This window comes from Pleurodeles waltl, chromosome 4_2 (assembly GCF_031143425.1).
Source record: "Pleurodeles waltl isolate 20211129_DDA chromosome 4_2, aPleWal1.hap1.20221129, whole genome shotgun sequence".
In the NCBI taxonomy this organism is placed as follows: Eukaryota; Metazoa; Chordata; class Amphibia; order Caudata; family Salamandridae; genus Pleurodeles; species Pleurodeles waltl.
The window spans coordinates 183,066,260-183,082,022 of NC_090443.1; positions in this window are offsets into that span (position 1 = coordinate 183,066,260).

A 15,763-nucleotide genomic window follows, 5' to 3' on the forward strand; every position below is an offset into this window, starting at 1 on the left:
TTTTTCTCACATTTCGGTGACAGAAAGTTCTGGAATCGGAGAGGAGCCTCAAATTTCCTTCCACCCAGCGTCCCCCCAAGTCTCCCGATAAAAATGATACCTCACTTGTGTGGGTAGGCCTAGCGCCCGCGACAGGAAATGCCCCAAAACACAACGTGGACACATCACAGAAAACAGAGCTGTTTTTTGCAAAGTGCCTACCTGTAGATTTTGGCCTCTAGCTCAGCCGGCACCTAGGGAAACCTACCAAACCTGTACATTTTTGAAAACTAGAGACCTAGGGGAATCCAAGATGGGGTGACTCGCGGGGCTCTGACCAGGTTCTGTTACCCAGAATCCTTTGCAAACCTCAAAAAGTGGCTAAAAAAACAAGTTTTCCTCACATTTCGGTGACAGAAAGTTCTGGAATCGGAGAGGAGCCTCAAATTTCCTTCCACCCAGCGTCCCCCCAAGTCTCCCGATAAAAATGATACCTCACTTGTGTGGGTAGGCCTAGCGCCCGCGACAGGAAATGCCCCAAAACACAACGTGGACACATCACAGAAAACAGAGCTGTTTTTTGCAAAGTGCCTACCTGTAGATTTTGGCCTCTAGCTCAGCCGGCACCTAGGGAAACCTACCAAACCTGTACATTTTTGAAAACTAGAGACCTAAGGGAATCCAAGATGGGGTGACTCGCGGGGCTCTGACCAGGTTCTGTTACCCAGAATCCTTTGCAAACCTCAAAAAGTGGCTAAAAAAACAAGTTTTCCTCACATTTCGGTGACAGAAAGTTCTGGAATCGGAGAGGAGCCTCAAATTTCCTTCCACCCAGCGTCCCCCCAAGTCTCCCGATAAAAATGATACCTCACTTGTGTGGGTAGGCCTAGCGCCCGCGACAGGAAATGCCCCAAAACACAACGTGGACACATCACAGAAAACAGAGCTGTTTTTTGCAAAGTGCCTACCTGTAGATTTTGGCCTCTAGCTCAGCCGGCACCTAGGGAAACCTACCAAACCTGTACATTTTTGAAAACTAGAGACCTAGGGGAATCCAAGATGGGGTGACTCGCGGGGCTCTGACCAGGTTCTGTTACCCAGAATCCTTTGCAAACCTCAAAAAGTGGCTAAAAAAACAAGTTTTCCTCACATTTCGGTGACAGAAAGTTCTGGAATCTGAGAGGAGCCACACATTTCCTTCCACCCAGCGTTCCCCCAAGCCTCCCGATAAAAATGATACCTCACTTGTGTGGTTAGGCCTGGTGCCTGCGACAGGAATAGATCACACAACGGTCAATGTTGGTCCTTACGTGAGGCAGCTGTTGACCCTGGGGTGATCCATTCCTGACACAGACACTAGATGTAGGCACTCAAGTGGGGTAGTGTTTTTATCAGGACAGGTGAGGAGTCACTGGGTGGTAGGAATATTGTGGATCCCAGCATATTCCTGTAGTTTGTGTGACAGAAATGCGAGAAAAATTGAGGTTTTTTTCAACATTTCAGCTTTGCAGGGTATTCTGGGTAAGAAAACTTTGGGGAAGCCACACAAGTCACACCTCTGTGGACTCCCCCGAATGTCTAGTTTCCAGAAATGTTTGGGTTTAGTGTGTTTTTCTATATGGCCGCCGAATCCAGGACCAAAAACACAGGTGCCTGCCTTACAAAACCAGTTTGTTTTGCCATGGATAATTTTGATGTCTCCACAATATGACTTGGGTGGTGGAATTTGGGGCTGAACTAAATTGGGGAGCTCCCAAGAGAGCACTCTCTCTCTGCTTGCCGCCGTATTCACCTGCTCTCTGGGTTGGCCTAACCCACTATTACCCAGTTGCACAAACAGCTTGCGAAGGGACAGCAGGACTGTCCTCATCACCTCCCTCATAATGTACTGGAAGAGGAGTTATCGAATGGGGCTCCTCTGACTGAAAAATCACTCCCAGAGTCTGCGCCATTGTCCTATCCCTCAGATGCTGTCTCAGTATCTGATGTCTCAGTCTCTGATCCTATGTCAGAGCGGTCCTCTATAACCCGAGTGCAGGCAGCAGTCATCCATCAAGATGCCATCTCTGCTATTGGCTAAACTGTTGCTCTAAAACACTAGCCTACGTAGACAGTCACAAAATCGATGGTGTGTGAGATACGTGCAACAGTAGAGGCCACCTTACCTGCGCTTCTTCCCTCAATCAGCACGTACTTTCAAGACACTCAAAAAACACCTTGTCACATACCATTCGTCACAGTCTTTAGCACCTCCTGCGCCCAGTCCAACAATCATTATTGGTGCTCCCACTCCCTCCTCCTCGGATTCCCTCATTACCACCCAGCAAAAGTGCCCTTCATCTCTCCATAGACTTTGCTAATGTACTCAGCTATTTACATAAAATACAGATTTGCTCTTTGCAGTAGGCATATAAACCTTCTGCGCTTCTTTATGGCACTAAAACTGCCACTAGACAAGTCGGACCCTTTTTCCCCCAGGGAAACCACACACATATTGACAAAAGTGATATATATATGACAGCCAATCACCTGAAACTCAACTCAAGCAAAACCGAAATAATCCTCTTTGGCCCACACAAAAACACCTGGGACCCCTCATGGTGGCCCACCACGCTAGGCCCTGCACCCACCCCCGCCAACCACGCACGCAACCTCAGCATCATCCTAGACTCCTCCCTCTCGATGACCCAACAAATCAACGCTCTCACCTCCTCATGCTTCAACACACTCCGTATACTGAAAAACATTCAAATGGATCCCTACAGAGACCAGAAAAACCGTCACTCACGCACACATCAGCAGCAGGCTTGATTACGGAAACGCCCTCTACGCCGGCACCACTCTAAAACTCAAGCGCAAACTACACGCATCTAGAACTCAGCAGCACGACTCATCCTCGACCTCCGCCGACACGAACACATCTCTCCACACCTCAAATCCCTCCACTGGCTCCCCATTGACAAAAGGATCACCTTCAAGATCCTCATCCTCGCACACAAATCACTCCACAACACAGGCCCTGCCTACCTCAACGAGAGTCACCTTCCACACCCCCACACGAAACGTCCGCTCAGCTGACCTCTCTCTCGCCTCTGTCCCCCGCATCAAACACACCACCACCGGGGGCAGATCCTTCTCCTACCTTGCACCCAAAACCTGGAACGCCCTCACAACCCACCTTCGCAAGACCCAAAACCTACTTCTTTTCAGGAAGGGCCTCAAAACCTGGCTTTTCGAACAGTGAACCTCCCAGCCCCTTTCCCTCCCCCTGCCCCCCCCCAAGTGCCTTGAGACCCTCACAGGTGAGTAGCACACTTTATAAATCTCTTTGGTATATATAGATCTACCTCTATATTTATATATATATCTATGTACATAGATATATCTATAGATATATCCATGTACATAGATATATCTATCTACATAGATATATAAATATAGATCTATATATAGATCTATTTTTTTTAGTTGTTGTATGGTTTCCTTGGGGGCCAAAATGGCCCCCAGGGAAACCCTACAACATCTCAAAAAAAAATTGCCCCCACAGGGGTCCCCCTGCCCACGGGCGACCCCCTGTCATTTTATTTTTTTTTAATTTTTTTAAGTTTTTTAAAAAAACAATCCCCTGGGGGGGGCGCGATCGCACCCCCCCCCCCCCCCCAGGGGGCACCTACCTTTTTTTTTTAATTAATTATGCCGTTTTCCGAGGGGGCCGCCCCCCCAAAGTGAAATCCCTGCCGTCTAGTGGTGTTTCCTGGCCCCCGATCGCAGCTGTGCTTTGAGAAGTCTCCCCTTTCTTACGAGGCCTTTTCAAAGTGTTTCCTGGCCCCCCGATCGTAGCTGTGCTGCGATCATGGGGCCAGGAAACCTGAAAGTGTTTCCTGGCCCCCGATCGCAGCACAGCTGCGACCGGGGGCCAGGAAACACTTTCAGGAAGGCCTCGTAAGAAAGGGGAGTGTCTCCCCTTTCTTACGAGGCCTTCCTGAACGTGGGAAAGGCCGTTTTCCCCATCAAAGCAGGAAGCGGCCGCAAGGCTGCTTCCTGCTTTGATGGGGAAAACACCTTTTCAACGTCAGCGCGCCGCGAGGCGCGCTGACGTCACAAAGGGTCGGGTGGGGGGGGGCGGGGGGAGACACGGAAGCTTCCGTGTCTCCCGGGGGGGGGTTTAAAAAAAAAAAAAAATCCTCCGGTGCGACGCTCCCGAGGATTTATTTATACCCTTCCTGGTGTCGGCCACTGGTCGTGACCCGCACCAGGGAGGGTGTGTGGGCGTCGGCCAGTGGCCGACGCCCGCAACGAAGAGGTTAAAGAACAGAAAAACAACTTTTTCAAACTTTTAGAAACTTTTTAGAAGTTTTGGAGTACTTTTCAGCACTTAGTAGAAAGTCTAAGAGGAGAAAAGCAAAACCTTTTGGTTAAGTGTAGATACACTTTACTTGTTTTCTATATTATTCTCTTATGAAAAGTACATAATGACAAAGTGGTAAGTAGTTACAAGTACTTATCCCACCGCTGCACAACCAGTGTAGGAGGCTGGCCTGGCTTGTAGTGGGTACCAGAGGTACTTACACCTTGTGCCAGGTCCACTTATCCCTTATTATTGTAGAAGAGGTGTTTCTAGCAGCTAAGGCTGATAGAAGGTAGCTATGGCAAAGCAGCTTATGCTGAACTAGGAGACATGTAAAGCTCCTACTATACCACTGGTGTCATATGCACAATATCATAAGAAAACACAATACACAGATATACTAAAAATAAAGGTACTTTATTTGTATGACAATATGCCAAAAGTATCTCAGTGAGTACCCTCAGTATGAGGATGAGAAATATACACAAGATATATGTACACAAACCAAAATTATGCAAGTAATAGCAAAAGGAAGTAATGCAAGCAATTTAAAGCTACAGTAGATTGCAATAGGAGCACATAGTAATAGGGGCAACACAAACCATATACTCCAAAAGTGGAATGCGAACCACGAATGGACCCCAAACCTATGTGAGCTTGTAGAGGGTCGCTGGGACTGTAAGAAAACAGTTAGGGTTAGAAAATTTGCCCACCCGAGACCCTGAAAGGTAGGTGTAAATTGCACCTACAACCCCCAGAGAGCACAGAAGTCGTGACAGGGGGATTCTGCAAGGAGAACAAACACCAGCAATGCAACAACAGTGGATTTCCGGACCTGAGTACCTGTAAGACAAGGGGACCAAGTCCAAGAGTCGTGACAGTGTTGAGAGTGGGCAGGAGCCCAAGAAATGCCAGCTGAGGGTGTCAGGAAGCTGCCAACTGTTGGAAGAAGCTTGCTGTTTTGCAAGAACGAAGAGGACTAGGAACTTCCCCTTTGGAGGATGGATGTCCCACGTCGTGAAGAAGCTTGCAGAGGTGTTCCTATGCAGAACAACTGCAAAAAAGCCTTGCTAGCTGCAAGGGTCGTAGTTAGGGTTTTTGGATGCTGCTGTGGCCCAGGAGGGACCAGGATGTCGCCACTTGTATGAGGAGACAGAGGTGGCGCCCAGCAAGTCAGCGAGCCCTCACAGAAGCAGGCAGCACCCGCAGAAGTACCTGAACAGGCACTTGGAAGAAGAGTGAACTGGAGTCCACACGAAGTCACAAAAGGGAGTCCCACAACGCCGGAGAACAACTCAGAAGGTTGTGTACTGCAGGTTAGAGTGTCGGGGACCCAGGCTTGGCTGTGCACAAAGGAAATCCTGGAAGAGTGCACAGGAGCCGGAGCAGCTGCAAATCACGCGGTACCCAGCAATGCAGTCTAGCGTGGGGAGGCAAGGACTTACCTCCACCAAACGTGGACTGAAGAGTCACTGGACTGTGGGAGTCACTTGGACAAAGTTGCTGAGTTCCAGGGACCACACTCGTTGTGCTGAGAGGGGACCCAGAGGACCGGTGATGCAGTCTTTTATTGCCTGCAGTTTCAGAGGGAAGATTCCGTCGACCCACGGGAGATTTCTTCAGAGCTCCTGGTGCAAGAAGGAGGCAGGCAGCCCCCAGAGCATGCACCACCTGGAAACAGTCGAGAAAGCTAGCAGGATGAAGCAATACAAGGTTGCTAATAGTCGTCTTGCTACTTTGTTGTGGTTTTGCAGGCGTCCTGAGCAGTCAGCGGTTGATCCTTTGACAGAAGGTGAAGAGGGAGATGCAGAGGAACTCTGGTGAGCTCTTGCATTCGTTATCTGAAGAATTCCCCAAAGCAGAGACCCTAAATAGCCAGAAAAGGAGGTTTGGCTACCTAGGAAGGAGGATTGGCTACTAAGAGAGGTAAGAGCCTATCAGAAGGAGTCTCTGACGTCACCTGCTGGCACTGGCCACTCAGAGCAGTCCAGTGTGCCACAGACACCTCTGTTTCCAAGATTGCAGAGGTCTGGGAAACACTGGAGGAGCTCTGGGCACCTCCCCTGGGAGGTGCAGGTCAGGGGAGTGGTCACTCCCCTTTCCTTTGTCCAGCTTCGCTCCAGAGCAGGGCTGGGGGATCCCTAAACCGGTGTAGACTGGCTTATGCAGAGATGGGCACCATCTGTGCCCATCAAAGCATTTCCAGAGGCTGGGGGAGGCTACTCCTCCCCAGCCTTCACACCTATTTCCAAAGGGAGAGGGTGTTATACCCTCTTTCAGAGGAAATCCTTTGTTCTGCCTTCCTGGGCCAGGGTTGCCTGGACCCCAGCAGGGCAGAAACCTGTTTGAGGGGTTGGCAGCAGCTGCAGGGGAGACCCCGGAAAGGCAGTTTGGCAGTACCCGGGTTCTGTGCTAGAGACCCGGGGGATCATGGAATTGCCCCCCAATGCCAGAATGGCATTGGGGTGACAATTCCATGACCTTAGACATGTTACATGGCCATGTTCGGAGTTACCATTGTGACGCTATACATAGGTAGTGACCTATGTATAGTGCACCCGTGTAATGGTGTCCCCGCACTCACAAAGTCCGGGGAATTTGCCCTGAACGATGTGGGGGCACCTTGGCTAGTGCCAGGGTGCCCACACACTAAGTAACTTTGCACCCAACCTTCACCAGGTGAAGGTTAGACATATAGGTGAATTATAAGTTACTTAAGTGCAGTGGTAAATGGCTGTGAAATACCGTGGACGTTATTCCACTCAGGCTGCACTGGCAGGCCTGTGTAAGAATTGTCAGATCTCCCCATGGGTGGCAAAAGAAATGCTGCAGCCCATAGGGATCTCCTGGAACCCCAATACCCTGGGTACCTCAGTACCATATACTAGGGAATGATATGGGTATACCAGTATGCCAATGTAAATTGGTGAAATTGTTCACTAGCCTGTTAGTGACAAATTTGGAAAGCAGAGAAAGCATAACCACTGAGGTTCTGGTTAGCAGAGCCTCAGTGAGAAAGTTAGTCATCACCCAGGGAACACATACAGGCACATACGTATGAGCACTGGGGCCTTGTCTGGCAGGGTCCCAGTGACACATAGACTAAAACAACATATATACAGTGAAATATGGGGGTAACATGCCAGGCACGATGGTACTTTCCTACACCCTGCCATGATCCACAAGCTAGATAACAGAAAGTTATCCCTATGACCTAAATGTTAACAGGATATGGTGATATACCATCATTTAACATGGACCTGCCACAAGGTCCGGGATTACAGGTACCAGGTTTCAGACACCTATCAGCACAGATTACATTTTGGCCTACAGTTAACCCACAAATCATTTTGCTCGGAATTGGGGTACCCACAATAAAACACCTGCGGAAAAAAAGTTCATTGACTTCACCCTGCTGCTGGTCAGGCAATCCACTGGCTCAGTACCAGAGCTCTGACAGGAAGACCTGGTTGCAGGACGTGGCAGAGAGGTGTTCAGCTGAGAGTGTACAAATTGAACAGGTCAGAACCAATGGAAGACCTGAAACAGTGGCACGAATGACTGGGTGTGCTAAGGTTACCCCCAGATGAACCCCTGCCATGGGAAGCGAAAGAACAAATGGCCTGTTCTCACCTGAGCAGACACATGGGAAGACCTGCTGCAAGTGTTTATTGACAACCCTCACCCCAGGTTCCCCCTTTTCCCAATTTGCAGTTCTCAGCTGTACCCATTTGCCATCTAGCCTTAGATTTATGTGTACTGAGACCCTAGCGCCCTCCTACATACGCAACCTGTAGTTTTGTAATTCTTTGTTGAATGTTGGGAATAGATTTGATTGCTTTCATTTAGTCATGCTCTATTGACGCTGAAAAAGCACAATATTCGCACCAAAGTACATAATCTGTAATAAAATGCGCTGCATTGGAGAAAATACGTTTTAAATAAATTGTGCAAAGCTATATTATCGGTGTGGATGCCTAGTAGTGCCCTCAAAATTGAATTCTCAACTCCCTGTTTCTCCAGGGTTTGTCATAAGATTGTGCGATTAGCAAGATTTAAGGCTGACTTCGAGTGAAAAAAGGTAAAATATAATGGCACGATTTTGACTACCATGTAATTATGAAGGATCATACATAGGTGAATGGCTTGGTCGCGCTGAAACATAACCCTGCCTGCCTGGGTGGGATTCCATCCCCAAGGCTTCCTTGACTCTCACGCTTAAAAGGCGCCTGTTAATCCCGTGCCACCGGACGCGCTGAAAGTGACTCTGCCTGCCTGGGGTGGGACTCCTTCCCCCAGGCTTCCTTGACTCTCGCTCTTAAAAGGTGCCTGTTAATCCTGCGACGCAGGAAGCGCGTGAGAAACGCATGGGCGTACGCCCGGGCCAAGACCGGGCAAAGACGGTCTTCGCCTGTCATCGTCCAAAGAGGCTGGGCTGGGCACCTCATTTTCAAAAGTAAGTTTACTGGGGGTCCTTTAGGTTATATTGCTATCTTATTTTCTATTTGATATTACAATGGGGAAACGCAAGGCTGTGGATATTCCTGCTCAGTCAAATGATATTAAAAAAAAAAAAAACGGTCAAGTAACCAAGTGAGCTCTTCAATACATAAAAGGAATAATCCTCTAAATGACATTGACATTTTGATCGAGGAGGTGGAGGCTATTTTGAAAAGTAACTCTAACCCATCATTGTCTATGAAAAACAGCACATCTGAGATAAAAGTTCCGGAAGTCTTTAAAAAGAAGTCACAATTACTTAAACCCAGGGCTGAGATTGTGTTGAAACAGGCACCACAAGTTCCTAGGACAAATTCCTCGCCCCTGATGACTCTAACACCTGTCAGAGACTTGGGCACTGTTCCCTGTGTGAGCAGTGTTTCTCCTACGGGGAATGAGGTCCTCCATTCCCCGTTAAGTCTAGTAATTGTGATGACTCCTAGGGGCATATTTATACTCCGTTTGCGCCAAATTTGCGTCGTTTTTTTGACGCAAATTCGGCGCTAAACTAACGCCATATTTATACTTTGGCGTTAGACGCGTCTAGCGTCAAAGTATGAGTAAAGAGGGTCATTTTTTTGCGTGAACGCCTTCCTTGCGTTAATGAGATGCAAGGTAGGCGTTCCTGTCCAAAAAAATGACTGTGCCGCAAATGCGTCGTATTTATACTCCCGGGCAAAAATCACGCCCGGGAGTGGGCGGGGCAAAAAAACCCGCATTTGCGCCTCTTTTTAACGCCTGGGTCAGGGCAGGCGTTAAGGGACCTGTGGGCTCAAAATGAGCCCACAGCTGCCCTCCCATGCCCCCAGGGACCCCCCCTGCCACCCTTACCCACCCCAGGAGGACACCCAAGGATGGAGGGACCCACCCCAGGGACATTCAGGTAAGTTCAGGTAAGTATACATTTTTTTTTTTAAATATTTTTTTTTGGCATAGGGGGGCCTGATTTGTGCCCCCCTACATGCCACAATGCCCAATGACCATGCCCAGGGGACATAAGTCCCCTGGGCATGGCCATTGGGCAAGGGGGCATGACTCCTGTCTTTACTAAGGCAGGAGTCATGTAAATGGCGTCTGGGCGTCGTTAAAAATGGCGCAAATCGGGTGGAGGCGATTTTTTTGCGTCAACCTGACTTGCACCATTTTTAAGACGCCCTAACGCCATTTTTCCCTACGCCGGCGCTGCCTGGTGTACGTGGTTTTTTTCCACGCACACCAGGCAGCGCCGGTCTGCTTGCGCCGGCTAACGCCATTCAATAAATACGGCGCCCGCATGGCGCTTCAGAATGGCGTTAGCCGGTGCAAACATTTTTGACGCTAAACTGCGTTAGCGCAGTTTAGCGTCAAAAAGTATAAATACGGGCCCTAATATTTTGTGCACAAATCGGTCTGGCCCTCTGGTGGAGGAAGAGGGACCTTCTGCTTGTGTTCCAGGTGGAATTTGTGTTGATGATAAAGTTTTAACCAATCTCCCCAATGACATTGACATTGATAGATTGCCACCATCCCATGAGGAAATTGATCTGGTCACTATTTTTAGGAGGGTGAATAAAGTTAAGGGTTTGCTGCTTTTATTGATGGATACCTTAAAGGGGGGACATGCACAGAAGCTCGAGTGTAAGTGTTGAGGCCAGATGGGGGGTTAAACAGGGGCAAGAGTACTATCTTGTCTGATCCAAGGTTGAGAGCAGATACTCCCACTTTGGGGTCCGATATTACCCTCGCCCAACAAAACTTGTCTATTTCTTATGTAGAGGGACCCCAGCTTCCGCCGGTAACTGCAAGGCGGAAGTACAGTACAACTTCCAGAAATAGGAACTTTTTGGGGTCCCAAAGGCCTGCTAAAGCTCAGGTGAATGATCCTGTTAAGGGCTCTTGGGGGGATGGCGGTAATCAGTTCCCTGTTGAAGTTGCAAGTATCCCTCACATACTTTACGAGGGCCCCTAAGCTCCCTACTGATGTGGTAGCTCAAGATAGCACTAAACAGCCAGTTTACACGGAACGACACCACCGATTGAGGAGGAAAGGTGTCAACATTTACATGGCTGAGGTGCCCAAATTACCCTCTGGCTTATTGGAAACCCATGATTCCTTGATAAATAAGGTTATTTACTGGCTACGTGTTCATCATAATTGTCTTTCAGTCATCCATGCTGACATCCTCGAGGTGGGCAGACATAGTCAAAATGGTTCAAACTTTGACTTCATCTCTATTTGTTTTGCAGATAGGCTTCTGGTGGATAAACTTATGGATTTTGAATCACGTACTAGCTTAGGGATTTGAGAGAGGTTGGCATTAAACTTGTACCACATGCACAAGCTGCTGGTCCATCTTTACCCTTAGATGGCTTAGTTTCTATTCAAAAGTGTGTTCTAGCCCCAGTAGCAAAATCTTCCCATACACCATCAGCAATTGATTGACTAAATACTGACCCACATCTAACAGCGTCCCCGGATATCAAACAGGGAGTACTTGATAAGGATACACATTGATGGGAGTCTCAGTGTCCTGGTTCCAGATATGAGGTAATTTGTTCAGGATTATTTATTATGTCCTGGAATTTACAGGGCTGAACAGGAACTTGGGTGACCCTGAATGGGTCAACTATATTAATAATCTGGATATTTGTCTCTTTCAGAAGACCTGGGCTGAGGACCAAGTATATATAGACGGGTTTTTATCATATTGTATTGAGGCTCAACCAGCACAGAGGGGGTTAGGTCGTGCAAAGGGGGGGGCCTAATGGTATTGTTAAACAAGAGATTGCAGTGCGCCCATTCTGCGTTAAAAATTGACTCACCCGATTTAATGGGAGTACAACTCACTCTTGATCAAGATTTTAAGATTATTCTAATTAATGTTTATGCTCGATCTGTCCCATGGGGAATAGAGTCTCTAACCTTGGTGCAGTTGTCTGAATTCCTGGATACCTTACACTCTTTGACAAATTTAGTGATTGCTGGAGATATGAATTGTACCTTCGAACCTTCCTGCTTAAATAGTGGTTTAATGGATGAAGAAGATGAACTTTGGGGTATTCCACAATTAATGGATCAACAACTGTGTATTCGTTCCTGTGTTGCTTCCCAGCTGATATCTTTATGTCTCAAACACGGTCTTAGGGCTTGCAACGGCCGAACTCCTTCTGATTTGGGGATCACACCGACTTTTAAACGTGGTTTGTCGACCAGGGGAATTGATTAAATCTTAGTGGATGTCAGGTTATGGCCCTTCCTAAAAGATATGAAAGTGAACCCACGTTATGAGAGTGATCACAATCTCTTGCTTCTCACTATTTATAGTGAAATATTCAGGAGATCACAGAATAACCACCACACTGTGGTTCCAACACCATTGCTGGATAATAGTTCCTTTCAGGTTTGCTGGCCTAAAGTGCTGTCTTACCCCTCCTTGATAAAAAGGACCTATCAGTTGTTTGTTGATGTAATGGTTGTATATGAGAAGCATGAAATCAATTATATCCCTATTCTTAGCATTCATGGAGATTTACTGAAGAAACTCCAGACTTTTTTTTAATAAAAAGACCAGTATCAAATATCCTGACTGTAAGTCTAAAACCAATGTGTGGTTCAATAAGGACTGTTCAGAGGCAAAATTAGCTCTAAAAACAGTTATTACGACATGTTCCCAGGCTGCAATTCATTCAGCTAGACAGACCTATAATAAGACTGTAATGCAAGCCAAGAAAGGCTGGGAAGATTCAGTTTGGCATAACCTGCTTAATGCAATTAAAATCAATGACAACGTGATTTTCTGGAAGTTACTGTCTAATAGACAAAGAGGGGGCAAGAGCACCACAAGCAACTATATTCAACCTAAGAGCTGGGTGAGTCACTTCTTTAAACTTTATGCCCTACCTAGTAACTTTCCAACTCATGAATGTTTTTCCCTGCTGATGGCCAGAATTAATTTTTCTCTGGATAACCCAGGACCAAAGTGCTTTGCATATGAAGATCCAATTATTTTCACCATGGATGAAACTATAGCAGCAATCTACTCCCTCAAATCTGCCAAAGTGCCAGGACCGGACAAGATTCCAGGGGACTTATATAAATCTGAACCAATAGTATGGTCCTGGTATATAAAGATGATCTCAAACAAAATTGCAGCAGGGACCCCAATTAGGAGTACGTGGAAAGGGTCCAAAATAATTCTGATTTTTAAAAAGGGCAATGTGAGCTCCCCAGCAAATTACAGACCTATTAGCAGTATTGACAATCTTCAAAAACATTTTGCCAAACAGCTTTTGGGAAGGCTATTAAGTTGGGTTCAAGACCATGAGGTGCTATCCCCACTACAGACGGGTTTTCGCCCAAAAACTAGTACGGTAGACCAGGTTTTCAGGTTGATGCTTCTATATTGGAAATACATAGGTGGTCATCACAACCCTGGCGGATGGTGTTAAAGATGCGGTAATACCGCAAACAGTCAGACGGACAAAAAAAGGGAATAATGACTCTGGCGGAAACCGCCAACAAAGACAGCCACTTTAACACAACGCCCGCCACGGCGGTACAGACAAGCAGCGCGGCGGTCACCGCCAACAGACAGGCGGGAGACAATGTACTGCCCACAGTATCACAACAGGCCAATCCGCCACCTTTTCCGGGGCGGATTCACCGTGGATAAAAACACGGCGGAAACAGCTTTTGCTATGGGAAAACGCTCACCTTCTACACATCCCACGAGGAACGACGACTCCATGGAGCCGGAACTCCAAATACTACCTGCCCTTGTCTTCCTGCTCCTTCACGACCAACAGCGACGTAGGCGCAGAAGATACCGGTGAGTACTGCACCTACAACATGGGGAGGCAAAAGTTAGGGGGACACCCAACAAACACCCCCACCCCCACCCTCGCATATCTCAACATACACACCAATGCAGTCACAAAAAGAACAGTAACAACCCACAATCCCCCCGGAAGAATGCAAAGACAATGCGAATTTCAGGCAAACATTATACTGTGCCAATATACATGTCATACAAAAATATACAAATATATGTATTCCAAAATCACTCATATTTACATAAATAATCCGAGAAGTATTGCAGATATGTACACAACAATGTCCGTGCAGTAACAGTCCAAAAATGCATGGGCGAGGCCCACAATAGATACCTGACCAAAATCCGAGAGAACACTGTTGGGGCATCAGATAGAAACACTACAGGCACCTCAGGGGGAAGGGAAGAGGGGGCACCTCAGCCAGATGAATGCAAAGCCGGATCCACGACGGGGCTCCATGCCCATTGATGTATCCTGGGGAGTGCAAAGCCACAGTCTCTCAAGTCTCTACAGTGGGTGGCTTGCCCACTGTTCAATCCTGGGGAGTGCAAAGCCACAGTCTCTCAAGTCTCTACAGTGGGTGGCTTGCCCACTGTTCAATCCTAGGGAGTGCAAAGCCACAGTCTCTCAAGTCTCTACAGTGGGTGGCTTGCCCACTGTACCATCCTGGGGAGTGCAAAGCCACAGTCTCTCAAGTCGATGCAGGTCCATACTGGTACTGGGGGGTGACTGGTGCCCAGACTGAATGAGTCTCCCCGTGAAAGGTAGTGTCCTGTCACTGTGCCAGCTGCACATGGGATAAGGATGCCTGATGTGGTGGGCCATTCATTCCTACCCGGTGCATTGCCCTGTTCAGCGGTGCTTTGCCATCGCGGTCTCTGGAGTGTTCAGCGGTGCTTTGCCATGGCGGTTCTGGACTGTTCAGCGGTGCTTTGACATGGCAGTCTTTGCCTTGTTCAGCGGTGCTTTGCCATGGCCGTCTCTGGAATGTTCAGCAGTGCTTTGCCATGGCAGTTCTGGACTGTTCAGCGGTGCTTTGACATGGCGGCCTTTGCCCTGTTCAGCGGTGCTTTGCCATGGCGGTCTTTGCCCTGTTCAGCGTTGATTTGCCATGGCGGTCTCTGGACTGTTCAGCGGTGCTTTGCCATGGCGGTCTCTGGACTGTTCAGCGGTGCTTTGCCATGGCGGTCTTTGCCCTGTACAGCGGTGCTTTGCCATGGTGGTCTCTGGACTGTTCAGCGGTGCTTTGCCATGTCGGTTCTGGACTGTTCAGCGGTGCTTTGACATGGCGGTCTTTGCCCTGTTCAGCGGTGCTTTGCCATGGCAGTCTTTGCCCTGTTCAGCGTTGCTTTGCCATGGCGTTCTCTGGACTGTTCAGTGGTGCTTTGCCATGGCGGTCTCTGGACTGTTCAGCGGTGCTTTGCCATGGCGGTCTCTGGACTGTTCAGCAGTGCTTTGCCATGGCGGTCTCTGGACTGTTCAGCGGTGCTTTGCCATGGCGGTCTCTGGACTGTTCAGCGGTGCTTTGCCATGGCGGTCTCTGGACTGTCCAGCGGTGCTTTGCCATGGCGGTCTCTGGACTGTTCAGCGGTGCTTTGCCATGGTGGTTCTGATACGGACATTGGTGTGTGGCATGACGATCTCCACACTGGACATTGGTGTGTGGCATGACGATCTCCACACTGGATATTGGTGTGTGGCATGACAATCTCAACACTGGACATTGGTGTGTGGCATGACGATCTCCATACTGGACATTGGTGTGTGGCATGACGTTCCAACATTGCCTAGCGGGGCTGTGGCATCCTGGCCCCGCCTGGGCTGTGTCTTGTGCGGTGGTCTCTGGACCAGTGACGATACTTTGGCCCTCCTGGGCTGTGTCTTGTGCAGTGGTCTCAGGACCAGTGACGATACTTGGGCCCTCCTGGGCTGTGTCTTGTGCGGTGGTCTCTGGACCAGTGACGATACTTGGGCCCTCCTGGGCTGTGTCTTGTGCGGTGGTCTCTGGACCAGTGACGATACTTGGGCCCTCCTGGGCACTGACTCTGGCGCTGGGCTCTGGACCCGTTATGATACTTGTGCCCTCCTGGGCACTGACTCTGGCGGTGGGCTCTGGACCAGTTA